Source organism: Falco peregrinus, chromosome 4 (assembly GCF_023634155.1).
Source record: "Falco peregrinus isolate bFalPer1 chromosome 4, bFalPer1.pri, whole genome shotgun sequence".
Classification (NCBI taxonomy): Eukaryota; Metazoa; Chordata; class Aves; order Falconiformes; family Falconidae; genus Falco; species Falco peregrinus.
In genome coordinates, this window is record NC_073724.1 from 2,948,339 (window position 1) to 2,969,870 (window position 21,532).

At 44.7% G+C, this 21,532-nt stretch overlaps 1 long non-coding RNA gene across 1 annotated transcript in view; it reads left to right on the forward strand.

Annotated features, from left to right (window-relative positions):
* The window catches only part of LOC114012186 (uncharacterized), a 256,763-nt gene that overhangs the window by 91,555 nt on the left and 143,676 nt on the right, over window positions 1-21,532 (forward strand). The window contains exon 5 of the long non-coding RNA XR_008746908.1: window positions 11,955-12,115. This is a non-coding gene — a long non-coding RNA (uncharacterized LOC114012186). The remainder of the gene's footprint in view (window positions 1-11,954; window positions 12,116-21,532) is intronic.

A 21,532-nucleotide genomic window follows, 5' to 3' on the forward strand; every position in this document is an offset into this window, starting at 1 on the left:
GCGGGCGGGTGGCTGCGACCCCATGGCTCCGCAAACTGGTACCATTAGCGGTGTCTGTGTCAGGTCTCTGGGCGCTGGGCTGAGTTATTTTATACCCACTATGAAAACCCTCTGTCAGAAAGAGATTATTTTCAGTTACCACCTATCAGGGCTGAACTTTTGATTAAAGAGGATAAGGTTTTGTATGCTGTAATCTCATATTTAAAACGAGAAATGTGGCACTTTAAGCAGGGGGAGTGCCAGGCTCGCTGCATGGAAAAGTTGCAAAATAACTCAATACCGAGCTTTATTAGGAGGGGTGGGCGCACAGAGACGTGTATAAATCTGACATTTAAGCTCACTTTCCTTCCAGATTTGCATCCTTTGTGCTTTACTCTGTCAGGTAAGGCGCAAGGATAGATTTTGCAGAACCATGGGAGAGCTACGATGGATAGGCTCCACAGCCCTTTACTCTGTAAAGCAGTTTTGGAAATCTAGCAGTTGTTTAATACTCCCTAAAATAATGATTTACTGCTTCCTGTAGTTACTCAGCTGCGTCTTCATTTTTGTCCCGTGAATCTCCAGATCTCATGGAAATGTATCTGAGGGCAGTTCTTTCCTCTTGGACTATTCTGGCAGAGACATTATGTTGTCAAACAGCTGATCTCATTAGCAGGGGGAAAGAGCAGCTCTAAATTTACTGTGTGGGCTTTTTAACAGAGACTTGCCAGCCCACCCTTGTGCAACTAAGACGTTTGATTCATTCTGCCGCTCAGTGGAATTGCCTCATCTTTACCATGTTTGACATTTAACAGTTCAGTTGAATTTGCCCAAAAAAGGGGAGGAAAAAAAAAAGCAACTAAAATGTATTTTCCTGGTAAATTAAAACACAACTTTAGCTGGACCAAGCCATTGCCGAGATGCAGCAGCCACTACTCCTTGTACTGCTAAGGAGAGCAAGCAGCAGAGAGCACGGGGTTCATTCCGGTAGGGAAGGAGAGGTGGAGCAGCCTGCCGCCCTCGCTGGGCTCGCTGATGGCAGCCAAATCTCGAGTGGGTCTGACGTGGTGTTCGCTTCAGTGCTGCTGCCGTGGGGGGTCACCAGGCGTGAGGAGAGCAACGAGAACCGCGCTCGGACCCTGGCACGAAGCCCGCAGCCGGCCGGAGGAGCTGGTCTTTGCTCTCCTGGGCTGCTGCTTTCCAGGCACAGCCTCAGCCGTGGTTTTATTTGTTCACATCGTGTCTCTGACCAACCTTGCTAAAGTTTAATGAGGGCTTTTTAAGGTTGGGTTGTTATCAGAGAAGTTTTCATGTTGGAGCTCCTCTTGCCAAAGGGATAAGGAATTCTTGAAGCCCTTTTCCATCGGTGTGGCTGTTGTTTGCATCACCAGTTGTTGCCTACCCTCTGGAAGAACATTTTTTATTATTTCCATGACCCGGACTTGGAGCTCGGTTCTACTTGGCATACTTACATTTATTACAAAGCACTTTTATGGTGTTCTTAAGAAGAAACGGAGGCTTTTTCATTCTACAGAAAGGCATTTTCTGTGTTTGACTCCACATCCAGTAACTGGAGTTATGTGAGCAAAACCCAAAACTATCAGTTTAATATTTACCTTTCCCATCAAAACCAGTCATACCTGCTTTTGAGTAAAGCCCTAACTTTTGTTTTTCTGTTTTTCAACAGAAGATATTTTTTTGACAAATAGCCATAGCAAATCTAGATGCACAACTTTGTGTGGGGTTTTGTTTGTTTAGCCAGAGGCAGAGGACAGAGGCAGAAGAAGCGGCAACATTATTTATTCGCCACTTTAAGAAAGGTAATCTAAACTTCAAGAGTAACAGGATCAATGGGGACTCTCATGGCTGTAGATTCTGCCGGTGTTCCCCTCCTTACCTGTTCTGACAGCACAGGTGTTACTGTTTCTTGAGCGAGTATGGATATTAATGTAATGTAGTGATTTTTTTGTACATCCTAAGAATAAGGAACACCTTCCTTAGAAGAAGTATAGCCTGGCAGTAAGCCAACATGCCTTTAAAAAAATGAAGTCTTCTGGAGGGTTGGGCAGTATCCCAAGAGGCCTCAGCAATTCCATGTAACGTATTATACCAACACTACCACCTACAGGAGTTCAGCAAAAGGGATACAGCACTTCAGAAAAAGCAAAATAGGACAGAAATCGAGGCTTTTCAAGTATGTCCCGACCTTCCTCAATATTGAGCATTTGGAGGTAAATCCTTAGCCTGTATCAGGATCTGCTAAGACACAATGCCTGCTTCATGAATCCAGACATTCCCATGGGGAGCCACACTTTGGGAAAGGCATCTGTTGTTGCAACATAACCTACTGTGCTGGAAATTTCCACTCTTGTTCTTTAGGTTTTAAGTGTAGGCAAGTGTTTTTGGATCAAAACCTCACAAATGTCCATAGATCAGAGGCTCATCTGCATAAGAACTTGGCTTAGGGTAATGTGCACATTAGTGTTTTTGGTTTATGTATAGGTGTACAACAGTACCAGTATTTTAGCCTGTGTGGTAGTTGTATTGTTTGCACAGATGTTGTATGTATCTCATTGCTTTTTAGTAAGCTGCTTTTAAGCCTGCACACACAGAAACATCTGAAAATAGATGAAGGGGATTTAAAAGAAAATACGTCAACACTTGTGGTATCTTTCAGTTGTTCTCAGCTTTGAGGGATTCTGTTTCCAGTCACCCACTGTCATTGTTTACACTATTTCAAATTATTTACCTCAAGAAAGGAAATTGTGAAGCTGTAGATTTGCAAAGTGTTTACACAGGATGAATGGCAAGTTACATTTCCTCACTTGATCACTTTCTTGTTGGCCAAGCTGAGAGATGACTCATAAAGAGCAGACAGGTATGAATTTGCATCTTTAAAAGAAGGGACTGCTACATGTTCTTGTCCTGGGCAGCAATGCACTTAAAATTGTGCTCAAGCTCAGGGGATTTCGGTGAAGCTTAGCTAGAGAAAAGTGCTAGGCATAATATGTAAAAGCCAACGTTGCTTAGCACCCTGTGGAATCCACTTTTCAATAAAATGCACCAAAACGGCAATTAGATCATCCTCATAAAAATTATCAGCAAGAAATAAATGTATTGAGAGTTGCTGTTGTGGCTTCTGTTCTGTGTCACCTCATGTCCTCATCGGCACTTTGATTTCCTCTGCCACCTAGCAAAAGCTGAGGTTTCTGAGGGGATACCTATGAGACTTGATCCCAATGCTCTGTTTGCGTATTTATATCCCCAAACTTGGTAGGAGTTTCGTTCTTGTTTTTAGAAGAAAATTTCAGGCTCGATCCACTGGTGGTGCCATCTCTGCAAACCTGACCTGCAGGCATTTGGCCTGAGTAGGAGAACATACGAGACAGGGCTGCTGGGTGGTGTGGTGGCTGTGGGGTGGGGAGGGCGACCGAGGAGCTTTGCTTGCTCGGTGGCTGCACTTCTCAGGTCACCAGGCAGTTCTGAGTGCAGGCACTGCTCAGAAAGAACATTCTGCATTTAGTAAAGGGAAGTTAAAGGCGCTCAGGGAAGCAGGGCAGGAAGGCAATTGATTGGAGTATTTAATCCAGAACTTCACTGCTTTGTTTTCTGTAGCTTTTCTATCTAGGCTAGCTGTGCTGCTTTCGGATGTGTTTTCTAGATAAAATCATGAGAAATCTTTAACCTTTTTAGCAAGCGAATTGTGGAAGGAGGCATTAAAAATCTGCCTGTGGAGGAGCTGGGCAGCAAGACTCAGGGGCTGAGCTGAGACACGTAGGCAAATCTTACAACAAAATCTTAAAATAGAGAAGTAAAAACTGCCTTGCGCAGGATTGTTCAGCGGTGCTTCCTGTCAGCTCTGAGAAGAGCACCGACACCAAACGACAGAATACAAGGTCACTGATGGTCATCGTCTCTGTGAGGGAGTCTGGAGCAGCGGCAGGTTAGCTGCAGGACGTTGTACAAGCCCGCTTTCACGCCACGTATAAAACTGTTGCTGTGAGATATCTGCAGAGTTCTTGGGAGGCTCTCCTGTGAGCTCTGAGCAGTAGCATTTGGGAAGCTTGTCTTAATTAGAATTTCAGACAGAAGCAGACCAAGAAAAAAAAAACCAACAAAAAAAAAAAAACAACCCCAAAAAAACCCCAACACCAAACCCAACCAATAACCAAAGGCGTGAAAAAGAAAACCACTGAAACAATAGTGTCTGCAAAGTCAGACATCCAAAATGTCATGGTTCTTGGTTCTTCCCCAGTGTCCCTTGGGTGTTTAGCCCTAGTATTTTCACTATTTTCTCTATATTAAACCTTGTAAACCACTTAAGACATTTCAAGTGAGCAGTGCTAGTGTTAATTTATCTGTTCTTGGACGTTGTGGAGGTAAAGCTTCATGTTGACTTTATAATAGAACATGGATTGAAAAGTTCTGTTATGAAAAAGCTAAAAATCAGTGTGTTTACTCAAAATAATTAAAACTGAACAGTAGAATAATAACAACTATAACTTTGGCAAGTCATCATGAAATTTATCACCGTTCTCTGAAAATTATCTCCTCCCTTGCTTTTCCCATGGTGGAGAACGTAGGGCTTTACAGGCAGGGGGACAACTAACTCCTCCTCTTGGGCCAAGTACATGTTGTGAGTCTGAAATACCCACCCGCAGGCATCACACACTGAATGACGGTACTGAAATATTTTCTATACCTTATTTTTGAGAGTAGCTATCTTGAGCAAGTTTTCCTATTGGTATTTTACAGGTTTGCAGAGCACACAAGGATCCTTGCATTTGTGTCTGTACTTACACGAGTAGTATGTCTCGCTTTGGGGAAGACAGCTGACGCATTCTGCTTCTGGTCAGATGTTTACAGAATCAGGGCTGAGTAAGCTTTTTGATTTCTTTTTTTGTGTATTACCATGATTACAGTAGGCGAAAGCATGTGATACCAGCTTTATGCATGCCTCATCTTTTAATAAAAAAAGACCGAAATACAGTTGTTAGTCCTTCTCTAACTACCTCCGTTCAGATTGTAAGAATGAGTTAATCAAATAAAATGGTTTCCTTGAGGTCTCTTCAACTCTTTAAAACTGAGCATCAAAGCACCACCATCCCTCAACACGCTGCATGCACTTCAGTCTGTTTGCAAATGTAACTGCACTGTATTTATTTCATTGACCTCTAAATTTGCACTGAGCTTTGGAGGTGGGACCTTACAAAATACCATTTTCTTCCTATGCTGATGAAAAACTCCCCCGTTTGCCAGGCTTAATGCCCCAGCGTGATTTTGCAGGTGAATCTCAGCAACCAGCCAGGGACTTCACAAGGGCTCAGAATGGATCTGACAGACTGTGCCTGGGGGAAGGCCAGTGCCCCTCTTACAAGACCCATTACGCTGCAGTAATCCTAAACACGACACTGTTGTCCCTTCCTGCCCCACTTTGTCTTCAGGCCTGCCTTTTTGCTGAGCAAAGCCAGAACGTTTTGTTGGCTTCCTAACGATGGACAAAATCGGTAAGGGGGAGTCTGAGGGACAGTTGTATATTTTTTGTATATGTGCTAAGGAAGTGTTCCTGCAAAAGAGATGGTCACACAAGTGCAGGCAGTTTCTCAGAAACACAAGCTCCCCATTTTTCATAGGGAGCAAGCCTGGCTCACAAACTGACTCTAAACTGTGACCTTAGAGGGTAGCCGAACTCTCCAGCAGCTTCCACGACTTCATCGCCAAGGCCTGCTGGTTTTGTGTAAAGCTTTGCATAAAATCGATAAAGAGTGAAGTACCAGCTTTTCCCAGCAGGAACACCTTCCGTACCAACAGTTGGCATTCATGCAGTAATGCGACACACGACCTGGTGAGCACAGGGCGAGACCTTGTCATGCATCCTCTGCTCCGCAGAAGCAGCCTGTGTGCATGCCCCGGTTCTCAGCCCCGTCCGAAAGTGAGAGGCAGCTGGGGCAGCGCAGCCGTGCCGGGGGAGAGGCTGGGGGACCCTGCACTTGCTACAGCTAAACCCCTCAGCGTGGTGGGTTACTCAGCAGCTGCTGGTGCGTGGTACCTCGTGCACATGGCTGGGATCTAATAACTCTGTAGCCTGAATTTTGTGGGTGGCAATGCAAAAGGCGCAGGTGCTTGATAAAACTTAAAAGATGGTTCATGACAGCTCCGTTCGGTTTTTCCAAATGACTGAGTTTTGATCGCTTCATTTATGAATTGCGAATGGTGTTCACCAACGGTGTGAGTTTGGCAGGGATGTCGTTTCTGCCAGGTTTGCATCGCTGTGAGGCTAATTACATCTACACGGTCAGGTTAATTCCCAGTTGGAATCGGAATCAGGTAACCTCTGTTGGGGTTAAATGGTGTATGTAGGAACTGTGTGCTGTTTTTAAATACGTATATATACTGACTGCGGCGCTGTCTGGGGTGGATCGTGAGATCTTTAGTCCTGTTTATCTGTTGATGCTAAGAGAATGCAGAAAGAATTAAAAGGTAGTTTGGAATAGTACTGATTTGCTTGTTCCTCATTATTGCAGCTCATAAAGATGTTGATTTGCATACTGGATATGTTCCTGGTTTGTATTTTAAGGTTATTTCATTTCCTGTTAAGATTGTAATGCAAATGACCTTTATATATTGAGGAAGATGCTCTGAAAAAAAGGCTGGAAGGGATTCTGTTGGAAGGATAGGGGGCAGGTAACATTTTACAATGGCGATGCTTTCTCTGTTCTCATTTTTTATTATCAGTGAAAGTGAAAGCTTTTCTTAAATCCCGATGTATAGCACTCTGCTGTATCCACCCCAGCAAACTCCTCTTAACAGCAGCTGAATTCCTTTAATTGAGTCTTCCAGAAGGCCAGCTCCAGGCAGACGGCAGGGGGGAAATTGCATCAGTGGCCTCACTGAAGTTGACTCCACTGGAGCAGAGAGAGTAGGATTGGACTAAAAAGTAGAGTTATGAGTGTTTGGGGAAAAAACAATAATCCCCCAAACTAGGAACGAAAGTATTCAGGCAATCGTAGCTGTAATTATCACCCTGTTCTTAGCTATAATGATGTTGGGATTTATGTAACACTTTTCATACGTGAATTGCTCATCACATTGCTAATTATCTCAAACATAGACAGTTCCTTGCCTGACTGTGGCTGCAAAAGAGCACAGGGATCTTTCCAGCAATCACACGTACAGGCTGCTATTGCAATTTTCCTTTTATCTTGTGTTCTTGAGAGACGATGCCTTTGTGACCACACCGTGCACCTGTATCTGTGTTCCTGCCTGATAACATCAGAGCACTTTCAGCCAAGTATGACAAAGCACTAGAGGTCCAAAAGGTACATATTTCCTAAATGTTTTAGGGAAATAGAAGATCAAATACAGGAAAGAGACTCAATTATTATTTCCACCGATGGAAAGCCTGCAACATTTCTCATTTTTTGTGGGACACCAGGGAGTTTACATGACACAGGCAGGGAAACAGCTGGAAACCCTTCTGTCGGTTTTCACCTCCTTAGACACAAGAGAATCCAACCACAAGCAAAGGGTGATAGGGAACCAGATTTCAGTGCCTGTGATACAGTGGAGGAAGAGTTAATTCTGGCTTCTTTTAAAAATACAGTGGTCCTGAGGCAGCTCCCCTCCTGTGAACAAGCAGAGATGAGAGGCAAGAAGACAGAATTCAGCCTCTCCTTTTTCAAACTCGCAGTAAATTACTGTTCCTTGTCATCCAAGATGGGTATCATGAAAGGAACTGAGACTCTGGGAAAATTAACTGAAAAGGCACTTTCCTGTTCAAAAACGCTATTTCACTGAAACACAGATTTTGTGTGAGGACATGCCATTTTTCAATGCACTTCCATGGAGAGCAATTGAAAACCAAATATCAATAAGCTTGTGCCTTGTTTGCCTAGATATTTGCCTTTTCTTTACAATGTATTTTGCACTGTGTTCTAAAATAAGAAATAATATAGGATAAATTTGATGAAACAGCACTTTTCAAAAGCCTGGAGTGGGTCAGTTTAAATTTCTTTAGAAAATCAGTTTTTCTTTCAGGGTCAGAAGAAAAATAAATTTCAGAAAGTTGAAATTACCTATAGACCACAATTTTGGTTTCTTGCTACCACTATCAACCATTATGGCCATAAAGGAGCTTCCTTTCTCAGTGCTCTGTCTAGAAGCATGTCTAATTCCTTCTAAATAATTTATACCTTATATTTAATGAATTTTACTGATGGGGGTCTAGCAAACTTTCTAGAATAAAGAGTGCTAACTTGATTATTTTTATCTGTGTGTGTGTGCATGTGTGTGTTTTCTCACGCCACTGCACATATGTTGAAAAGGTTGTTTACATATCTAAAAAGTATATGCCAAGGGGAAAAAAAAAAGTGCACTGTGGGTGTTATTCCTAAATTCTAGGAATACAGCCATAGACCCAGGTATAGTAAAGCTTTCTGTGTTTGGTTTTGTCCAGGAGCTCCTTGTTCATCCACGCAGGCCTCCTGGTGATTTTGCCCAGTTTTGTCTTTCTTGGGACGCATCGCTCCTGAGCTTGGAGAAGGTGACCTTTGGCCATTAACCGGCATGCTTTGGCCCCTCTCCCCTCCAGGGCTCTACCCCATGGCACTCTAGCAAGCAGACCCCTGCAGAGGCCAGAGCCAGCTTTCCTGAAGGCCAGGGTAGCGATCTTGCTGTCCACCCTTCTCCACTGCCCTAAGGATCGTGAACTCCACCATTTCATGGTCACCACAGCCAAGGCTGCCCTTGAGCTTCATGTTCCCCACCAGCCTTTCCTTGGTGAGAACAAGATCCAGCATGGCACCTCCCCTCATTGGCTCCTTTGTCACATGGAGAAGGAAGTTATCATTGACACGTTCCAGGAGCCTTCTAGATTGCCTGTGCCCTGCTGTGTTGTCCCTCCGACTGGAGTGGTTGAAGTCCTCCATGAGGATCAGGGCTTGTGAACATGAGGCTCCTCCTATCTGTCTATAGAAGCCCTCATCCCCTTGGTCTTCCTAGTTGGGTGGCCTGCAGCAGACCCCCACTACAATGTCACCTGTCCCTGCCCTCCCTTGAATCCTGATTCATAAACTCTGGATTGGCTCCTCATCCATACCCGGACGGAGCTCCGTGCGCTCCAGCTTGTCATTGACATAGAGGGCAACACCTCATTCTTGTCCCCCCGCCTGTCCTTCCTGAAGAGCCTGTAGCCTTCCATCCCAACACTCCAGCTGTTGGAGCCACCCCACCACATCTCCTCGATGCCAGTAAGACCATAGCTCTGCAGGCATGCACGTGTCTCTTAACTCCTCTTGTTTGTTCCCCACACTATGCGCGTTTGCATAGGGGCATTTCAGTCGGGCCCCTGATGAAGGTGACTTACTGGCTGGAGTTCCTTTGTGCTGCTCTTCATGCGCTTTCCTGCTGACCTTCCATCCCTCTCTGGGCTCTGGGCATCTCTTGGTGGCACTGGCACCAAACTGGTAGGAGCGGGATGGATTGAGGGTCCCTTTCCCCAGCAACTTCACTTTAAAGCCCTCTTCACCAGATTGGCAAGCCTATGACCAAAGATACTCTTCTTTTTTGTTTTAAAAAATTCCAAACGTCTGGAGCATTGTGAAGGCTTTGATGGCAGAAGCAACAGTCAGTGAGTCCATGCTAAAAGTGATTTTAAAACTGCAAATTCTGAAAGAGGCTGAAGTTTTCTTTGGTTTGGACTTGTATACATGTCACAAAGGGGTGGTGGCGGCACTGCAAGATAATGGAGAAAATGGTAACCTTCTGAAAATGAAGCATTTTCCAATATAGTGATTTTTCTGTCCTGAAGCATTAGAAGCCCGGTCAGATGATACCACCTTGCTCAATTTCTGTAGCGTCTCTTGGAAACTGAAATAACAAAGATATTCTGAACTTCTCTGCTAGAAAAGGAAAGCACTTTTTCACTGGAAAACAGTTGAACTCAGTTCAATATATTTAGCGTTGAAGGAAGAAAATGTCACGTTAAGGGGGAATGGTGTTAAATTTGGCTGAAGTTAATATGAGAAAATATATTAAAAGCAAGTGGAGGCTTATACTGTTCTGAGCCCGTGGCTGAGGATTTTCTGCATTTGGGATATGGTGTCAGGGGGGCTAGAGAAAAGTAATAACCTGTAGATCTGTAAAATTTCCCAGGGATTTCGTTCTCCCAGGCACCACGTTGGTGCCAGAGGCTCTGGTTTTCTCCTCAGTATTTCACTAAGCTCTTCCTGCCCGCACCTCTGGGTTGCCCAGTCTGGAGGGGACAAAGCAAGCTAAAACAAAACAAGAAGATGCTGAGACCAGTAATCCTGCATTAATGACTAAGCCCAGTGATCAAGAAATTATGAAGTCAGCTGCAGGCGAACTCGCGCAGCGAAGCTGCCCCAGCCAGGTACCTGGAAGCGCAGCGGGAGCAGAGCAGCACTTGCTGGCCTGGGGGAGGTGGTTTGTGGCGGGGGTCTGAAAGGGGCTGGTTCACTTTTTCCCCTTGTGGGCTGTTGGAGTGCTGCAGGGGACGCTGCCGGCCTGGCCTGAGCTGAGTGACAGCAGCTGGGAAGGGTGAGAGCTGGTTTGGTGAGAACCCCCGCTCACCTTGGCCGGCGCCTCGCCCGGCGTTAGCCAGCAGGGCCGGGTGGCGGGTGGCTGGTGGCAGCTGGGGCACTGGGAGGCTGGGGGTGCTTCGTGCTGCCTGTGGGGGTGGCCCTGAGGGGCACCCAGTGCTGCGGCCTTGATCCAGCCTAGCATCAGCACGCATCTGAAGTTAAATTTAAAACCCTACACACTGCTGGAGGAGGCAGTGAAGGGTTTTGTATTCTGCTTAAAACTGTAGTATCTGCACCTCTAAACGCAGAGGCAAAGCAGGATTTTGCTCCTTAGACCTCTGAGGGAAGCTGGACTTCTAGCTGTCTTTCTCCACCAGAAGCCTACAGTAATAAAATGTATCGCACCTACATATTTTAGTCTTGACCTTTGCTGCTCCCGCCTAGCTTTTCTCACCTCCCCGGGTATTTTTCATCAAGGAAGCAACAATAATCTGTTGCAACTTCTTACCCTACGCAGAAGTGTGAAAGAAGCCTGAGTTTCACATGTGAAAGCACATCGCACCTGGGGTAGGGCAGGTGGGAGCGGTGGGGGTGCGAGAGGGATGGGGTAAAGTGTCCTGCGTCGCGGCAGAGGTGGGCGGCTTGTGAGCCGTTATCCAAGATCCATCACCTGGCTCACAGCATTAGACGGGCATGCCCTGTGCAAATCGCTGGCCATAAATAATTATTAGTAGAAATCCACTGGTGCTATGGAGTTCAGATGTCAATATTAATGAAGTGAAACGAGCAGCAGCTTTCTGTGTGAATTAAGTGTTGACCACGGGAGCTGATGTTAATCGGTTGTGAACACCAGTGAGGTCAGATGCATGCAAATGAAAAAGATCTTTCTCAAACTGTTGCTTGTGGCTTTGCCAGCTATCTCATGTCTTTCTAATCTTTGCCTTTTGTCACCATGCAGTTGGTAGGTAGAGTGGTACGGATGGCTCTGCGTCAGAGCCCACGTGCCGTAAACAGCTGCTTCTGCTCTTGGAAAATTATGGGTATCTCCAAGGTTGTGTTGCAGGGTGAGGCAAGAGTGCAGGGTGGGATATTGGTGATGCAGAAATTATGTATCAATTAGTTGAAGAATGTTATTTTCTGGGAAGTTTGAACTTGCGCAGATGTCGATCATATTGGATATGCTGTTCAAAAAGGATAGAGGATTCCTGTAACAGAAAAATGATCTAACCCATTTAGAGCTAGGCAGCTTGTCAAAATCCACACAGCAGTCTGGGGTAACGAAGAAAAAATTATTTTAGAAGTCAGGCATTTCCTTGTGTGTAATCCTGCTTACTTACAAAGAATATTCATGGTGGCTTTGTTCATAATTCAGTCTCTTTTCTAGCCAGCCCTTATCAGAAGTACATTATATATATTTTTTTTTTCTCCCTGTAGGATTTTCTCAGAGCCACGTTTCCTGAGCGTGTGCTGGCTGTCTTCTGGAAGACCACGGTCCCGGCATGGCTCAGGCGCTGCTGCTGCTGCTGCTACAGGGAGCTGCAAAGTAACGGTGAGGGCTGAGCAATGGGGATGGGAGCTGCATCTTTCTTCATCATGTAAGTCAGCTAACAATTTCTTTCTGCTGCTTTGTTCTCTGCTCCTTTGGTGTTTTGCTCTTTCACTTTCTGCCATCTGGTGTGACCCATGTCTGGCCTTGTCTCAGGCGGCGGCAGCCCCTGTAGATTGTGCAATGGCTACATGAGCACAGTAAGAGCGATCTTAAATGGGAAGTGAGGTGCTTGGTGAGATGTTACAACCTTTCAAAAGAACATACTTTATTTCTGTGGGACAGCAGCCCCAACAAGATCAGCTCACCCAGAGAAAGTAAATGTAACAAAAAAAGAAGGAAAGGATGGGGGGGAGGGGAAGACATGGAGAAGCCTTTCCATTAGATGCTCCTTTAATCAAGTGCGTGGGTGATTTTCACAGGGTAATTGTGTGGGTGAGTGTGTGTCTCTACGGTTTGCAGAACTCCTGGTGTCTGCATATGGGTAGAATACAGGCAGTTAAGGTGCCAGGGGTCTGGCAAATTGTACTTTGCTGTCCTTCACCTGTCTGTGCTCACCTTGGCAAGGACACAGTGGAGCTCCCTAACCTGTCCTTACTGCATACAGATGCTTTTGTTTCAGGCATACATCTGCACCAGCAGTTGCTGGCACTATCTCCATTTCCTGATCACTGGTGTGTCCAATATAATATTTGATATACTAATATAGTATTCAGCCCTTCTAGAAGTATCACACTGTGTAGCAACTTACCAGTGTATTGATGTTTTGCTTTTTTGCACGGTGAAATTCTAGACGCAAATGGAGAGTAAACAGCATCAGTACCTAGCCAAGTTCCTTATGGAAATTTCAGTGAAATCCTTGTTCTCAGCAGTTCTCTCTCCCAGAGTCTCTTCTGTTCCGTCTACGGAGAGACTGAGAAGCTGTAAGGAAGGCCTACTGGCCACACACCCCTTGGGCAAGCCGGTTCCAAAGGAGAGGTTGCCTTCTTTCCTAAGGGTTTTGTGCTTTTGTGCCTTGGGCATGTGTGGGCAGAAGGAAAGGGTGCTGGTGTGGGTGTCCCCAGAAGCACCACTGCTCACCCTGGGCAAGAGCCTTCAGCCAGGCTAAACCTGGAAACAAGGCAGGGTCAGCATTTTTTGAAAGCACGGTGTGGTGAAGAACTTGCCACACCAATCTGCGACTGCACTGGGGTGAGAAGAACCTGGGGATGCGCCGTGGTTTTGGAGCGGTTCCTTCTGAGGGGTGGTGTTCTGTCCTCAGCCGTAAGGGAGGATGGCTGCCTGGGCTTGGGGCGCGCAGAAGCCCACACTGGCAAGGTTCCTTTGTCAAGTAGCGGCAGAAATAGCCATTCGTGTCTAGAAGATTTCCCTTTCCTCACAAAAAAATCAAACACGGACTGCAATCTCCTTAATCATCCTTGCTATTGATCGTTAGAGCATGGCTGTGAACGCCACCATCAAAGGCATCACAGACAAAAGCACAAGTCTCGTTTCCTCACACAGAGGAGAATTTTTAGGCTGCGTGACACAAAAAGTTGAAAATCTAGAAGAAATATCTAAAGATATTTTTATTTCATGTGAATTGGCTCAGTTATGGGAAAAGGCTCTTCATTTTATGAGAGTGGTTCTAATTTCTATTTTAAGGATCAATTGAGCTTTTGAGGGTTTGGCCCTTAATGGAGGTGGCATCACTGCAGGAAGCTCTGTTCAAGGCTAAAAAAGCTTTGGGATCCTTGTGGCTGCACATCACCAGACCACCTGAAGCAGCATGACCTGATAAATGGATAGTTTCCCGGTTCTAGCAGAGAGTCAGGTACATCAGGACACACCTGCATTTCTGGCTACAGCTTCCCATGGAGGCTTGAAGGCAAATCCCATTTGGATTACAAGGCTTACAAAGCACAGTAGAGGAGCCAGTGTGGTACAGAGTTGGGATATCTTCCTGGGACAGCATGGAGGTGGCATCAGTTCTTGGTATATTTTAGTGTATCCGAAGGGTAGGTTTTATCTCACGTCAGCTGGAACAGTGCTCTGTGCTCTGCTCTCCAATACTCCATGGTCCAACTATTCTCCATCCCCTACCACAGCCTGTGAGAAGTCCCCATGTTCTTAGGTAGGAGCTTTGTTGTTTTTGGGCTGCCTGAGGATCCTGCTGTGGCAGGAAAGCTCTGCCCTTGTTCTGGGACACAGGAGTAGCACAGAGGAGAGAGAGTGCGGGGTTAAGGGCTGACCCTTCAGGGGCGGTTATAATCTTTAGTTCTCCGAGTGTATGCCTCAACCTTTATGCAGTGCATTGACATCAAGGACAGTTTCATGTAAATAAAGACTTCTTCCCCCATCCCTCTTCCTAAAATTTAGTATGTTCTTTGTTTATTTTAACTGTATAGATATTTTTATTTTTGCAATAAAAAGAATGATGATCTAACCAGATAACGGTTGTGTTTTGAGAGCTTCCTTGGTGGCTGGACATTTGGCTTTGCTTAAAGCCTCTTTTTTTCAAGGTCTTTTGAATTGGACTATTTACTGGTAACTGCAAGAACTCGGGATTCAGCCAATTGGTTCCCCCTGCCTTAATCTCGTTTCTGAACGTTTCAATTAACGTTTGTCTGAACCAGTTTTTCATGGGGAATTGTTTCAAATGAGTCTGTCGAGTCCCACAGCCTTGCAAATTGCTTTCATTTAGAACCATGATTTTGTAAGAGCTCACCCAGAGAGCACGAGAGCAAACGAGTGGGGGACCCTTTCCTTCTGAGCCTTCCGAGGTTGAGTTGGGTGTTAGCTGCCAAAGCTTTGTAATTTTAAGAACCTACAGAAACAATCAAAGCCTAGCTTAGCTCTCCAGTTAGATCCCAACCTTGCAAACAGCAGACTGGGGCATGAATGCCACATGTTGTTGTGCTAACGAGTTTGCTCAGGAGCTGCATTTCCATGCAGTGACCCCTAAAAGATTCACCAGAGCTCCCATCTGCTTCCCGCTGTGACAACATGCCGTTTTCTGAGAGAGTGAGGGGATGAGCTTGCATCTCCTTGCCAGCACTTCAAAGCTGTTAGAGGAGACCTGTGGAGAGAGATACGGGTCACATCTTGTAGTTCCATTCCTCTACACTGGATTAGGAAAGGTCTTGCTATATGTGAAAAATCCTGAAACACACCACCACCACCACCACCACCCATTAAATTATTAACTGAGATTTCCCTTTGCAGCTACACAAAAGGAGCGCTTGGGTTCTGCATGACCTTCCTGGGTATGTAATTAAATTATAAACTGTGTGCTCTCCCATCTTCCTTCAGGACTATGTGCTTGGGAACAATTAAGACTAGTCCAGAATATGTCTAAGCTATACTAATAGGTTTGGGAGCAGTGTAGACATACTCAAAATAGCTTCCTGTTACCACGCTATGCATGTTTGATGCAGCAGCATGGAACACTGCATAGGTTAATTGAACTTGGAATTTAGTCCTGTGGCTCACTCTACCATGGCTAGGGTGGCAAGGTCCCGAGCTAATTACTGTAAAGTTAGCAACGTCGTCTTACTGCCCTCGCTGAAGTGCAGGCTCACCTTGAGAAGAGTTTGGCCAGAGGATGTGTGATAAAGAATTTATCAAGCAGGCTTTTGCCCATCTGGTTGCAAACTCTAGTAGCTGTGATGTGGAGAAAGGAGGCTCATTGCAAGCTGATTTCATTTAGGATACATGAAAGTAGGAGATCTGAGGTCTTACAGTTCCAAGGCAACATGTTCCTGTGAAGGCAGAAACATGATCATCTGTTGTGCCCTGGTTTGCTCTTTACTAATCTCTCAAGCTCATAAAAGGGACATTTTTAATCATATAAAATGTAATTTATAAGCATTTCACTAAGTCGTATTAATAGAAATGCTTTAACAAAATACGTCATTAAAAATGTTCCTATGCAGTAAATGTTTACGTGTGCTAATCTTGCCTCTGCAACTATGCTTTTCCCTTACTGTAGGCATGCTGGTAATCCTGGGAACAGGAGTCTTGGTCTGCTGTGAAGTGCTTCGTGTGCTGATGGGCAGTTACGATTGATTGCCATACTCTAATTTTATTTCTCTCCATGAAAAAGACAAGCTTCAAAAGCAACCTTTTAATAGATAAATAAATAAAACCTTCTTTCTTCCGTAGCATTCTATAATAGATGATAAGCTCTTTCCTATGTGGGCCCCTAGAGAGAGCACAAAGCCAGGGGCTGGTTGGTTTTGCACTGAAATAATGAACCCAAAGAGTGAAATGTGAAGTTGCTTTCCCAAACTTTGTTAGCAGCCGTGTGATCCACGAAAGGCTTGCCAGGAAAAAAGAGGACGTGCTGTGAGCATTTCCTTTCCCACTCCAAAGGGACCTGTAGGAGATGCGTTGTTAGGTGTATTAACCCTTCCTTTCTGCTGGGTTTTTGCTTGCCAAGCAAATGCTGCCTACCACAACCTCCACGTGGTGTGCTTATAAGAGGCTGAAAGTCACTTCATGGACCCAAACTTCTCCCACTTTTGGGTCTTGCTGACTGTTAAAGAGCCCAAATTGTGTTTTTAAGTGCAACTATCAACTATGGGGCTGATAGCTATTTTATAATCCAAGCATTATAACTTCAGGTATTCTTTAAGCCATAGGAGCAGAAGATTTCATTCAAATAAAACCTTGGGATTTTTTGTGGCAGAGAAGAAAAAGAAGAGAAACAGAGGAAAAATATAGTAGAACTGTAATTGTTCTAAACCAGAATATTTTCCAAGAGGCATCAGAGTCCCTTTGAGGCATGCCCAAGCTTAGCAGAACCCTTTGGAATGTGCTTTAATGTGAGATCACAGTTTTATTGGAATCTTTGTCCATAAAATAAGATAAGCCAGATCATTTGGGTTTGGGGTTTTTTTTCCCCCTTTAGTTTCCTTTAGATTAATTTCCAGTATTCTTCACCCAGATTGCCTCATTTGGGCAGGTTGTTTATACAGAAGCACTTGTTCCTGGAAGATTCCAGCAGCAAAGTGAGAGATTCCTGCAGGAAGAAAATAGGTGAAATAAATTTATTCTCTTACTTTGCCCCTGTCTTTTTAACGTAACAAAGGGAGCAAATCAGAAGTACAAGTTTAAAACATCGCTTAAAAGGTAAACACCCAGTAATTACACCTTATTAAAAGGCATACTGTTTCAAAATGTCATAGCTAGGCGCTCGCTTGTGTAATTTATGCATCAAAATATTATGGTGTGTTAGTTTGCACCAGGGGAAAGCATACAGTAGCCACCCAGTATGGCTCTAATGGAGAGGAGGAGGAGTGAAGGGATATTTATGATGATTGCCATGGGAAAGTGAGAGCACACAATTACCCCCACTGCTGCTTTAATGGATCGAGATTATATATGGCAACATACTGGAGCAGGAGAGATCAGAAATGTACTTGCTAGGAGGCTGATGGAAACGCATGCAGAGAAAGTGAGTATCTCCAAAAGCCACCGACTAATCTAAGCAGGGAAGAGTGGAAATCTTGTTTAGACAGTTGAAGAGCTGCTGTTAGGATAACCAGTTACTTCTGTTGTTCTCCAGTCGATCAAGTGCAGGACATACCTCAGAAGAACAAGGCGCTACCCTGACATCAGCCAGGAAAGTATCACTGTGGTCAGGAAGCGACTGAGGGGGCGAAGCTGGGCTGCAGGGATGGCAGTGGTCAGGGTTCCTTGGGAGAAGGATTTTGCTCTGCGTGCTCGCTCCTGGCTGCATCAAATCTACCCTTTGTTTATCAGCCACAGCAGGTAAACATGATTTAATGCCAAACATAAGTAATTTTTTGTGTCTTCCTTAATGTCGCTGTACTGTATTATCTAAATACTTTCAGATGCTATTTGTTTGGAACTGGTTTATTCTAAGCCTTATGGGAGCTCTTCAGAACCAGCCTTCCTTTTATTTCAGCTTCAAAAACGGTCACTGTGGTGTATCAGGATGAGGAGATTCTACTGCCCTACCTTTGGTTAGAACGAAATTGCAAGAGGCTAAAGGTGATATGTATAGACAGGAGACTGTGACACCTTTACTTTGAAATTTTTAAGCATTCCCTACACATAAAGCAGAGGAGTTTTGGTTGGTTGTTGGTTGATTGTTTTTCTCCTCAGCACCACTGCAGCCTGTTGAAGGCACAGTGTACATGTATGCACAAACATACCAGCATGCCCAGTTAGCCTTTCGTACCTTGTGCTTTTTTGTCTTTCACCCAAAATTGCCCAGTGTACGGTCCAGGCTGTGGACCACTTCCAAGATAATGATGGAAACTGAGCTTGGCGCAGCTCCCCAGGGCAGCACGCTGGGGTTTGGTGTGCTTCTGGCAGCCGTGCTGCTGGAGAGGCGTGGGGCGTTCTCCTCTTAGCTGGAGTTTCTCATGGGCTGTGGCTTCGTGCCAGATCGCTGTGCTGGAGTCTGGATAAGAAGAGACAAAGCCAGATCAGCATTTTCTGGGATGGGATTGAGTCTCTAGCCAGCTGGAGCTTGTATAAAGTGTTATTCATGGATGCTGCCAAGATCGAACTTCTTACTTTCTGAAGAATCCTGGATGACTTCTAAGCTGGAGATTGATCTAGTATTGGTATGTTCATGCTGTGGAGCACTAAAAACTCTTGCTTTTTTTGTATTATAGAGTTACCACCACCTGATACATAACTGAAGTCAAGCAGTATCATAACTCTGCTCAGTCACTGGTGTTAAAAGATGCCAAATCTGACAGACTGAGCAGGTCTGAAAACTCTGTTTTATTTTGGAAACTGAATTATTGATAAATGCAAGAAATCTATCTGTGGATTAGAGTGCATTCTGAAGCTGTCTTTACTAACAAAAGATGCTGAGTAACTAATTCAACCATGTCCTTACCAATGGAGACTTTATATTCCCATGTGGAAGAGTCTCATTGATAGTTTCAGTCATTTGCTAATTTTGTTGAAAACAATTACACTTGCTACCTAGACAGGTGCTTATCTAAAGCATTTCCGGCTGTCAGGTGTCCAACATTTGATGTTTTCCAACATCTTCTCCTCTTAGAGAAATGACTGATGTGGAGAGTTTGGAAGAATGGAGTAATTTAATCTAGAAGAAAAAGTGCTGTGGCAAGAAGGATGGGGGCAAAATAACTTTTCATATATGCTGCTGTGAAGTGAAAAGGAGTATTTTTCTCATTTAGTCCACTCCAGGTAGAGCAGGAAGTAATGGGCTTCGATTGCAGTGTGAGAAATTAAGGATAGCTGTTGAGAAACAACTTCTAGCAACAAGTGAATTGCCAGAACAAATCAGCAAAGGTTATGGAATCTCTGTAACTGGAGGTTTTAAAGAACAGGTCAGCCAAGCATCAGAGAAAAGTGAAGTCAGGCCGTGTTTGGGACAGATTTGTTGTCTGTAAGTTCACTTTCAGCACTTTTTCTGTGGTTCTTGTAAATGCCTGTGGCAATGGCTTGTTGCTTGGCATGACAACAAGGGTAGGAAAAAACTTCTTTGTTACATCAAAGGGCCATAATGGCAATTTTTCAACATAAAATTGCGTGAGAGATACCATCTTAATCTCATTAATGCTATTTAATAAATAGTTAAACCAGGCACAAATACATTGGTGGGAACAGGAGGAGAGGAGAGGAGAGGTGTATCGGAGGTGGAGGGAAGGGAGCCTGTAATGAGGTTAGCCCGTGGTTCCAATTCAGAGAAAAGTTGCATCTTGTCTGGCTTTCCCCTTAAATTACAGGAGGGAAAACCACCGCCACTGCCACCAAAAACCCAAACCATCTACCAAGCTGCTGGTCCTGCTCCATAGTAAAAACAGAGCAAAAGTGACTGGCAGAGCTTCACCCCATAACAAACTGGCCAGAGGGAAACAAATCTGCTGTGTCCACAGGAGATGCCACAAAGGTCTTGTGCATTAACCTAGAGAAAGACTGAACAGGCGCCTTTCAGATCCCGTCTGCTCTGGCCAACCCACAGGCAGGCCTGGGCACCCAAAATTATCGTTGCTCCTACAATTGACAGAATGAGCTTGACCTGGCCAGAATCGCCATGCCGCGCAGCATGCGAGGCAGTGTTCGGGGTAAAGCCGTCGAGCCTTGACCCATGGTGCTGGTGCGAGAGGCTGCATTTGGCAACAGGGATGGGTGTTCTTCAGGGCCCTTTTTGCAATAGGGGGGACAGTGAGATCTCCCCCTTCTGAAAAATTCCTACCGATCTTTCTTTTTTCCATACCCTCTGCTGCGCTACACACTTTTAAATATAGAATATTTAGCAGTGACATTATGTTCATTTGCCTTTAAAGCTTTCTCTGCAAGTCTCTCCCTGGCATTTATCCCCAAAAGATGTTAAAATTATGTCATTGAGGAAACCAGTTTAAAGCTTACTGGAAGAGAGTTTTACAGTTCAGCTGATCTCTTTTGTTTAATTTTTGGTATATGCCTAAGTAAGCATAATCTAGTTTTTGCAAGATTAAAATACGTCCATAGAAAACGATAGTCAATAAAATATGTACAAGGCATCATGACCAACCCAATGTCATGCCCAATACTCGAGCTCATATTTTCCTGTTGATGTTGGGGACACCCTACTGGGAAACTAGGAAGAGAAATTTTATTTTGGTATTTCTTTGGTGGCAAAATATGCTATTGCCTTTTTCTTAAAAAAAGAAAAGAAATTCTCTTAGGAATAACCACATCTCCTAACTGCTGCAGTAAAGGCCCCATGCTGTGAGTGATCCTGACACTTAACAGCTGGCGTAATCTTATCACATGTATTAATGTAACAAACAGACAATACCTCCCTTGATATTCGTACTGATATTCCTGTGGGCTTCCACTGCGTCCCAGGAACAGCTCCTGCAGCCGTGGTGTGCCTTGAGCCTGTAGCAATATGCAGTAAAGCAAAAGTTACTCTCATGATTAACTTCTTAGCTAATAAAGTAAACTCATTAGTTAGCATTTAGTTCTGAGAGAAGAGCTGTATAGCCAGAAATATTGCCTATAAATTGAACCACCGTGTCTTCAGCCCAGGAGGCTGAAATGTGACCCTTCTTGGCACGCAGGGGTTTGGGATCGTGTCTGCCGAGGGAGTCTGGCATCTGGACACACTATTGTTTCCACTGCCTGAGAGCTGTCCTCTTATAGACTGTGTAACCTCAGTCTTGAACTTTGTTTATACCACAGGAGTCATGTTCTCTATGACTCACAGAGCCCTTGGCGAACAAAAATATTTAGCCTTTTTTGAAGGGGGAAGACTTCTCAGAGCAGTGTTGAGTGGAGAAGACTGTTAGCTGTGCTGAGGAGAAAGCTTCGGGAGAAAGCTGCCCACGTGGACCTCTGGTTAAAGGCAGAGGGTGTTAGGTAGCGTTTGGCGGCGGTATAACTTGAAGGAAAATAGAGGGAAAGCTTTGGGGAGGGTGAAAATTCGTAAATGAAAATTGGTGGCTGGCAGGGCTGACGAGAGAAGCCGGGTGCCCGATCCCTGCGCATC